Source organism: Coffea arabica, chromosome 6e (assembly GCF_036785885.1).
Source record: "Coffea arabica cultivar ET-39 chromosome 6e, Coffea Arabica ET-39 HiFi, whole genome shotgun sequence".
NCBI lineage: Eukaryota > Viridiplantae > Streptophyta > Magnoliopsida > Gentianales > Rubiaceae > Coffea > Coffea arabica.
Window position 1 is genome coordinate 15,622,574 of NC_092321.1, and position 10,094 is coordinate 15,632,667.

Here is a 10,094-nt window from a genome sequence, read left to right on the forward strand (position 1 = left end):
TCTTTGACCCATTTTGGGCCCTTGAGATTGTGACCTTGGATGTGTTCAAACTTGAAATTAGAGTCCGAAAATGTAGTTAGACTTTTGAGACAACTATACGTAACAAGTTGAAAAAAATAATAAGACTATGAGAGATTTGTTGGTGAACTGAGCAACAAGAATACAAGATGATTTATTAGTGGGGAAAAAAGAGATGATTTAATAGAAAGAAAGTTGCATGTCCTACAAACTTTTATAGATCGTCAATCCTTGACCTGAAACTTTCGTGTTTCTTGATTCTCCATCTTTACTCGTTTGCACCTCAAATTATGTGTAGTAGTGTTTAATAGCGTTGCGTGAGATCACTAGCCAATAAGAAAACGTGCTCTAAGATTTGTCCCTGAAGGAGTAGAAATCCTTCCAAGCTTGTTCCGGAGTAGCTTAGAGTTAGATCGGGTACAAGCTGATGGACTGCCGCTCAAACATCTATTGAGTATCGAACAACAATACGAAGTGGGATCTGACCCTCATCAAGATAACTCCGATGCTCAAGTTAATACGAGCTGTTCACGATCTAGAGTGAAAAAGTGTGGAGTTGGAAAGAGAAAAAGCGATTGACGTTCCCTACCAGGCTTGTTCCGAAGTAGCTTAGAATTAGATTGAGTACAATTTGATGGACTCCCACTCAAACACCTACTGAGTATCGAACAACAATACAAAGTGGGGTCTAATTCTCACCAAGATAACTCCGATGCTTAAGTTAATACGAGCTGTTCACGATCTAGAGAGAAAAAGTGTGAAGTTGGAAAGAGAATAAGCGATTGATGTTCTATCTGACAGTTCATGTAAAAGTAAGACGGTGCATCCCAACTAAAAAAATGAAGAATTAGGAGATATGATGTCTCAATAAATTTTGAGTCACTGCAGTCTAAAATGGGTGAAACTGTTCTTATGATATCAATGGCCAAAATTAAATCTCAATGACTTCCATTATATTCATTGTAAAAGATATTTTATTAGCTAAAGATCAACGAATGGATGGGAAAAAGCAAAAAAAAAAGAAAAAAGTAAAGAGACTTGCAGATAATAAGCCTCACTTCTTTTATCATGTCGAAAGCCAATCAGCTGGACAAGCTTTTTAGGCCCAGACCAGCGTTCTAGTTTTGGCAAAACGGTACACGCCCACAAATGGCACTGCTTTTGGGCTAAATGGCCCGTTTCAAGCTCAAAAATTAAATAGCTAATATTTACTTTTCTGTTAAAATCAATTAGTTTTGGGCAAAAAAAATAGAGGAACTTAAAAATCAGTCCCATGTTTTTTGTTTTGATTACTTATCCACAAAAGATTATATACACGAAAAGATTCTTAAAAATCATTCTCATTTTTTTGTTGCTCAATCTTTAGATTACTTATCCCCAATAGATTATATACACAAAAAGTTAGAGGATTTAATTATGATTCAATTCGCACTTTCTACATCCATCCGTGCATGGATTAATACTCAAACTTTCTCAAAATGTTTATGTTTCACAAAATCATCATACAGTTTCTTTTTTCCAAGTGACCTAATTCAATGAACTGTACGACAACAAGTTTTAATAACAAAAATTTCCCCATGTGTTATGCTCAAAATTGTATTTTGATGCATATTATTTCTTAGCAAGTAGTAACACAATCTCTCACATTTTAAAAAAGAAACAATAAAAGAATAGTTACAATTGTCGGCAGGGCATGATCGAAATTTGATACTGGTTTTCAGAGAATAAAACCAAAAAAAATTAGGAGAAGATGAAGAAAAATGAAGCTAAAGGGTCAAAGTTAATGTTAACGAGGGAGAGAAGAAAAGAGTTGTAGGGTTGAGAAATTATACATTACTTGGCTGCATAAGAAAGAGAGAGAGAGAAAAAAAATAAAGAAAGAAAATAGTTCTAAGTATTAAAGAGAAAGAACAGAAAATGTTGTACAACGTTTTATACTTTTATTCATTGAATAGATTAGTTAAAACGAGTATATAAGCTTAATGTTTAAGAAACTTAAAATATCAAATACTTCCTTGCAATTAAACTGAACTAATAACAATTTCCTTGCTAATTAAGATAAATAACTCGTTGCTTATGTCCTTTAAATGCGTTAGATTATACACAACACATGGCACATATGAGCAAAATGGAGATTTGACTTTAGACCTGCTGATTTTCTTTCTTGAAGGAATTAACATGACTTTGTTAGAGTTCATGACATATGCAATCTCGGATACATAGTACAACAATCCTGTACTAACTTAATTTACTTACAAGCAACCTGAGATTTTGAGTTGACATTTTCTTTAAACTGTTCTTTTTCATCCCTTTCCAAAATTAATTGAAGATTCGAAATTTGAATCTGACAGTAGAAAAGAATTTAAAAACGTCTGTCTGTCTTCTTAATTGATTACTGACTAACCCCATGATTAGATCTTGAGCTGACATTATCAAAGCACAGGGAAAAACTTTAAGGTCTTGTACAAGTAAAAGATGTCGACAGCAGTTATTCATTTTCCTCATTGATTGAAAAATCTTTAATCATACATGGGTAATATACGATTAACAATCATGGTAAATCTCATTATTGTATATTTCCAAGGTGTAAAAATGACAATAGGTCTTGTGATGATGATATGATTGGACCCACAACACACGATTAAAGAGGGGTCCCATTAACATGTGTCCTCGTTCAATACATATGGATCGTTTTTCTTCACAATCTCGTGAAAAATGGATTAGAGTGTAGAAATGAAACATCTCTTGAGTTTAGCCACAGAACCAAGTTGGAAAGATTCATGGAACTTCTTTCATTTCCTTGGCTGCATTGTGTTTTTCCATTCGATTCTCAATCTTTCATTTTCGTAATCAAATCACAAAATTTTCCAAGCACGCATGCAGAATAGAAGAGGGTTTCCCTCATTTCAAAACCTTAGTGTTCCTTCTTTTTTTTTTTTCTTTTTTTTTTTGTCTTTTCGGGCTGGGAATATACACTTTAGATCGACATCAGTGCAACAAACAAGAACTAAAAATATATTAATCATGCATGATAACGATATAGTTGACAAGTTAATTGATAATCAACACACATTGGTGAGATTTTTATTGCTTCTGCAACTAGATATATCAAGGACTTTCTTGCATGCCTACTAAACTCAATAACGTCGGCTAGTTTCTTGATTTGGAGCTTTCTTGTCCCTGTCATTGGCATTATGCAATCAAGCACATGGATTAAAATTGAAGGGTGGCAATGACAAGATTCAATTATTTTCGTCTCCAGATTTCGACTTATCTACCACGTCTGTACTCTGATGGTGTCTGTGGAGAATAAATTGCACACACACACATATATATATAAATATATATATATTTGTACATCAATACGTTCATCATTCTGGTAAATTATCCATCTGTGAGTCAAGACAAAATGTCGACACTCACATGTTGAGCATGTATAGGCCGTAGCAACATTAAATGGGTAGATCATCCATCCGGAAATAAATCAATAATTGTAGGGGACTACTCAAAATGATAAAAGAAGCTAAATTACTTGACCCAGAAAAAAAAAAAAGAGCATGAATATAGGCTTTAGGGTATTGGAAAAATGAAATAGTCCACTAAAAGCTTTATGTGGACAATTCGGATGAAGCTAGAAGAAAAATACTCTAAAAAAAAAAAACTTCATTTTTGCTGAATTAGGGCTGTAAACGAATCGAATTGAGTCGAGTTTTGAGCTTATTGAGCCCAACTTGACTTGTTTATGTGTGGGTTCTAGTTGGAGCTTGAGCTTGATGAGCCAAGAAATTGAAGTTTGAACTCAACTCGACCAAGAAAAAGGCAAGATCAAACTTGAATCGACAAGACTTGCGAGCTGAAACTCGATTTTTGGCTCGCAATCAGCTCGAAGTCAGCTGCAAATTGCATTTCGGAAATAGGAATTATTGTAAATTGTAATTGATAGAGGGGCAATTATGTAATTTTTTATGAACTCAACCTGATTGAGTGGTGGTCGAGTTATTGAGCCTGTGAAAATACCACTCGAATTCAACTCACATATGATAACATCTCACTCGAGTTCAACTTGAGTTCGGTCAACACCTAACATAAGTCGACCTGTTCGCGAGTAAATCGAATCATATGCGGCCCTAGGTTGAACTGAAAAAGCAAGAGCTGCATATGTTATAAGTATGGGTAAACTACAGAGAGTCCCTAAATCATTTCAATCATCAATTTTTTGTCTCTAATATATATCAAGCCTCATGTTGGCCCTTAACAATAAAGAAAAGTTTGATTTTGATCTCTCAATCTATCTCCACCGCTAGATCTAATGGGTCTAAGTACAAAATTTGACAGATCTAATGGTGGAAATGTATTGAAGGACCAAAATTCGAGACTTTTATTGCCAAGCGACTAATTTGAGATTTGAAATAAATTATTAGACAAAAATTAACGATTGAAATGATTTAGAGACTCCATAGTTAGTTTACCGTAAAGTACAAATTCAAGCCACTGCTTTGTTATTCACAGTTATCTCTCTAGCCAATTATGCTAACTCCAGCTCAGAAAATGCATAAAACAGAAGTATTCTATGTCAATTATAAGCAGTAATGCTCAATAACTCCTAAATTTGCACCCGAAAGTAATATTTATATCAGGAAAACTTTATACGTAGCTAGGACTAAACAAACTAGGAAGTGAAATTAATGACTTACGAGAGACAAGAATGAGCCACTGTTTTAAGTGGAGAAAAAAATTACAAGAATGATACTTCCAAGAACATAATATTAGGTTGGATTCGAAAAGGACAACCAGATTGAAGAAAATGACAACAAAGTTGTATTAGTTTGGTTTAGTATTTTCTTTTCCTAATCAAATACATTACGTGTAAAAATAACCTACGATGTATGCGACGAGATTTAAGATTTTCATGAGACAAATGTAATCAACTTCAGTTGACCTGCGCAATTTTGAAGGCAGCTAATCCTCGTTTGGATGGAAAACAACAATAAAAAAGATTTCATGGTCTCCTCCTACAAATAAAGGAAATGACGTCTGACACAAGTTGTCTTCAATTAGTGCTCAATAATTACATAATTATTGATTTGCTTATGTAACTACAAGAAAAATGGCGGCAATGAAGCGGAGGTAATCAACATTATGTTATAGTTGCGAAACAAGTAAGCATGAATACCATAATAAATTGTATAAATGTCTCTTTCAAATTATATAATTACTCTGTTAATATATTTTAAAAGAGGTTTTTTCTAACAAGTGCCGCCTCTTAACATTTTTGCGAATGTTAAGATATTATATTCCATCTAACCCATCATGTATATATATACATTAACAATTATTATCTTCCCTTACATTTATATTTTAACACTTAAAATATATTTAAACATTTTAAAAAATTTAACACTTAAAATATATTTTAACGAGCGTTCAATAGACACTTGTTAAACAGATCTCGAGTGATACTTCTCTCTATTCCCGTGAATCGCAGCTTAATCATTTTCGATTTACTCAACATGTCCAAACAGACCCTAAAACTTATGACTGTTTTTTCATTCCTTAAACTATTAACAACAATTATTCTTTGTTGGCAGTTTAAGATTTAAGCATGTTACTGTAATTAGTACGAGTAATTTATTCGCCTAGACATTGCTGTTTCCAGATCATGAAAAAGAGAGATGTTCCTTATTATATATAAAACTGATGTCTCCATCATCATTTAATGTTGCACTTGTCATTCTGCTGTCTCCTTTACGTAGAGATTAAAACATTCCATGCAAGAACCGCCACAACAAATCAAACGTAAATGTGCTACTATACTACTCCAAAGTCTTATCCAATACGAGAGCATCATATGGTAATTAAAAATAATATATATATATATATATATATATACATATAAGAGTAAATTTTATATATACTGACAGTACATATATTATCACGGTTGGATACATGACACATGAGCAAAATTTGGATTGGATTTTAATTTTGAATTTAGATTAGTTGTCATGTATTAAATGGTGATGATGTATACACTGGCAGTATATAAAAAATTAAACGTATATATAAGGCAATTCAAATACCTTCAAAATCCTAGCTTTGGTATTAGGTTACTGGTGTACCATTTTAATAAATGAGATGTGTTATACTCAATTGTTCCTAATAATACATTCTTAAGCAGCAACATTTGACGTAGCAATGAATTAATTTGGGAGCAAAAGTTGCAGGTTGAAAACCATTGGTTGAGTAGGATGGCCGAATGCTGCCCTCAGCATCACGCAAACGTGTGTATTTATACCCATTATAATGTGGCATATTTATTAAACTATCTATCAGGGGAACTCTTGGCCAATCATTAGTTTTCTGATTATCTCATTGAGAATGAAACTTGGGTACATTATCGTACACGCCATGGGCCTACTTGCACCACAAATATCTTGACAAATTATTTCGCTATCTGAGGGAGGTTTATGTATAAGAAGTTTGTGGAATTTGTTAATTCACTGTTGGATGATAAAATGAGTATTTTTTTTATTCATAAATTGAATAATTTTAATCATTTCAAACATAATTATTATCAAAATCGAAGGATATGAGTTAAGAGAATAATTCTTTAAGTGAGTTATTAAATTTTCCCGAAAATCAAACACTTGCCTTTACCAAGAAAAGAAAAGAAAAGAAAAGAAAGAAGAAAACATATTCTTGCTTGAGGATAGTCAAGGTTTTCGACGTACTTGTATAGACAGATAAGTTCACCGAAATGTGGTCTGATCAGTAGCCGCTAGTGCAATGCAGTCCACAAATGTGAAACACAATTTAAATTTGGAAAAAGTAGAGGCATATGTCACTCTACCAATCACCAAAATGTTCAAGTGCTTTCCATCGCTACTATTGGCGTGCAGTAAGTAGGCTTTTTGCTAGAAAGTTTTAGATTCTTCTAATTAAGCATTTGTTGGGCCTTTCTATCACAAAAACTAGCTCAAGGAGGTGGCCCTTGCATAATCGATTTGGGATAAATTCAACAATAGCTCCCTTGTACATTAGGCCCTATGTTGAAACAATATCAACTTTTCATCCGACAAGCAACATTTCATCCGAGTGTCTACTGGGAGGAATCGTCGTAACTAGGTTTTGATACCAGCATTAGGTGCTATTAGACCTTCTCATCCCAAAAGGTAGTTCAGGGTTGAGACTTTCCCTCACACTTGTAATCAAGAACCTTATTCCTTCCCATAATCGATGTGGAATAAACTCAATAATTTCTCCCTCACATATCAAGTCCTAAGTTTGATAAGATCATAAATGTATCAGTCAATGGATATTAGGTTGGAACAACATCAACCTTTCATTCGACGGATAATATTTCATTCAAGTGTCTATTAGGAAGAGTTGCTGTAACTGTGCTCTGACACTAGTGTCGGATATTATTGAGTCTCCCCCCTTCGCACCCCCTCCCTCCCCACCCCTTACAAAAAAAATAGCTCTAGGAGTGAGGTTTTTCCTTGCACTTATAACCAAGTACCCTGCTCCTTGTAAAACTGACGTAGAATAAGCTCAACAGCAATCTAGGAAAATTTTTTTGGTGCAAATTTTTTTTTCAATTAACATACTTGTGTAGCTTATTGTGAAATCTCAAACTTAGCTAGCATGATAAACCACAAGTGATTTTTGGTGATTCATTGTGTCATTGGTGCAGAATATATTCAGATACAAATTCTCTACAATTTTATCGTTTTACACAATCAAATGAGAATTAGCAGGAGATGTGACAGAAATTCATGCAGAATCGCACATATGTATAGAATATTAGATGCTAATCAAGCATAAGCTGCTGGAGGGAATGAATGATCTTGCCTTCTTGAATTAGACATGCCGCCTATCCAATTCCACCATTTGATTCCCCAGTGGATGTGAAAGATTCAAACCAGATCGTCCCTGAACATTGATTATTGAAGAAACAAGTTGAGGCTTAAGTGAGGTTGGTTAGGAGAACGAATTGCCTAAATTATGTCTGCAACAATTACTCTTTCATAGTCATCAAAATCTATGAAACATCAAAAGATTCTGTCCAGAATACTTATTTAATTTAATAATAACACAAAGCATTAATTAAGAAATAGTAAATCAAAAGTTGAAGAAAAGATAATAGTCACGAGTCAGTGAATCAGTCAGCAACATTCCCCGGTACAATAAAACGACGTGGCAGATTCCAAATGTTGATTCCTATTCTTTCGATACCAACCAACTGTCGAGCTCGTGCAGTGGTGGTGGAACCCTAAGTGGGTCCCACCATTTAGTTAGTACCATGTGCTGTGCTGCCCATTGTAGAAACAGTGGACACACTTTACACAAGTTTTTAGAGCAGTCAGACTCGGCCTTTGCCAAGTGCTGAGTCGGATGTCGGTGACGTGGACAAATCCCTAACGTCCATTCTTTTTATTTTCTTTTTAAATTTCTTATAGGAGCTAATATTTGTCCTATTTGTGCAAAATTTTCTGTCTTTTTGGGTTCTCTTTTAGGTGACTTCAAAACTCCAAATTTCCCTCATTTATGTTAAAAGCATGCAAACGAGAAGAGTAGATCTTGAATAAACTCAAAATGAAATATTTGAGCTCCAATTTGATAGGATTTAGTTCAGTTAAGCTCAATCGAGCTAATAATTTGATCGAGCTTAATTGAGGTTAACAAACTTTCAAATCTTACGTCATAGGTTGGAACTCGAGTTCGTCAAGGTACAAATTTGAGCGGTTTAAACTCAACTTGAGTTTGATTTTGAATCGAGCAAACTCGAAAATATCTCGATTGAGCATGGTTCATTTGCACCATCGAGCGCTTGTTTTTCAGAAACATTTTTTGCCACAACAATTTATATAATATAATGCATGCAATATAAAATGATAGATAGAACAATAAAAAGATAATTTTAAATATATTCAAGAAAAAAATCCCAAATACTTTTCCAAATAATGCTATAAGCAGACGATTAATGTTTCTCTCGGTTCAGTTATATGATCGTTTTGTGATATTGTTCTCAATATTGAGATAATTGTTTCAAAACAATAATAATTTTGGGTATAACTCTTCCACTTTTTTTTTTCTTTAACACTTTTATTATTGTACCTAAAGTAGATAGATACTACTGATATAGTTCCTAAAGTTCATCGACATTATCAAAGGTTTTGGGCTAAGCCATGCAATTTAAAACAACGACATTAGAGTAACAAGTAAACCAAAAGAAGATCAATGAAGGGGCCATTAAGAAAAAAATTAGCTTGTTCTCTGTGACAAACATAACGTTAAATCCACAAACGGCTAGTACACTGAAATTACCAATAATCTTGTGAGTCTCAAGCTTTCTATTTAGTCCTATTCTCTGAGAATACAATATTCAATCTCATCCATCATTAATGCAGGTTAATTAATCGGCTTCTAGTCCAACGATTGCAGTTTCATTGACTACTATATGCTTCATCAATCACATGATTTGGATTATTAATCTGCCGTCAAGTTCTGGACTCAAATTAACCTTTTGCAACATCTTTGCAACTCCAGGTTTAGAGGGTTTTTTTCCATGAAAGTGAGAGTTGTAATCTGGCAAAAAACGCAAGCCAAAGACGGGAGAAATGAAAAGCCACTTGATCATTTTTTAAGTAAAACAAGTTAAACAGGAAACTGAGATACAAAAGATATTAGACAGAGGATTCGAATCATGACAGCAGCCAAACTGTTTGCCGCCCCTTCAAACAAAGCTAGCTAGGCGTCAAACCGCCCCAGTATTAGTCATTTTTGCGCATGGTTGCTAGACAAAGACCTAATCTAAAGTAAAATTATCAATCTTTATGGTTGAACAGGAGGGTCACTATTGAAAAAGTTAAAGAAAAATAGAACTGGAATGATGATGCGTAAAATGATAGTCATACAAGTATTAGTTTAACACGAATTATTAGTGCACATTCACTGGATCTTTCGCAGTCCCTTCTAAAGTTGCTTTTCTTTTGTTTCTCTCCGTTCATGAACACCCATGATTCAGTTAATCAATTCAAAGCAAAATCAACTTTTTTTTTCTTCATTCCTTTATTCCC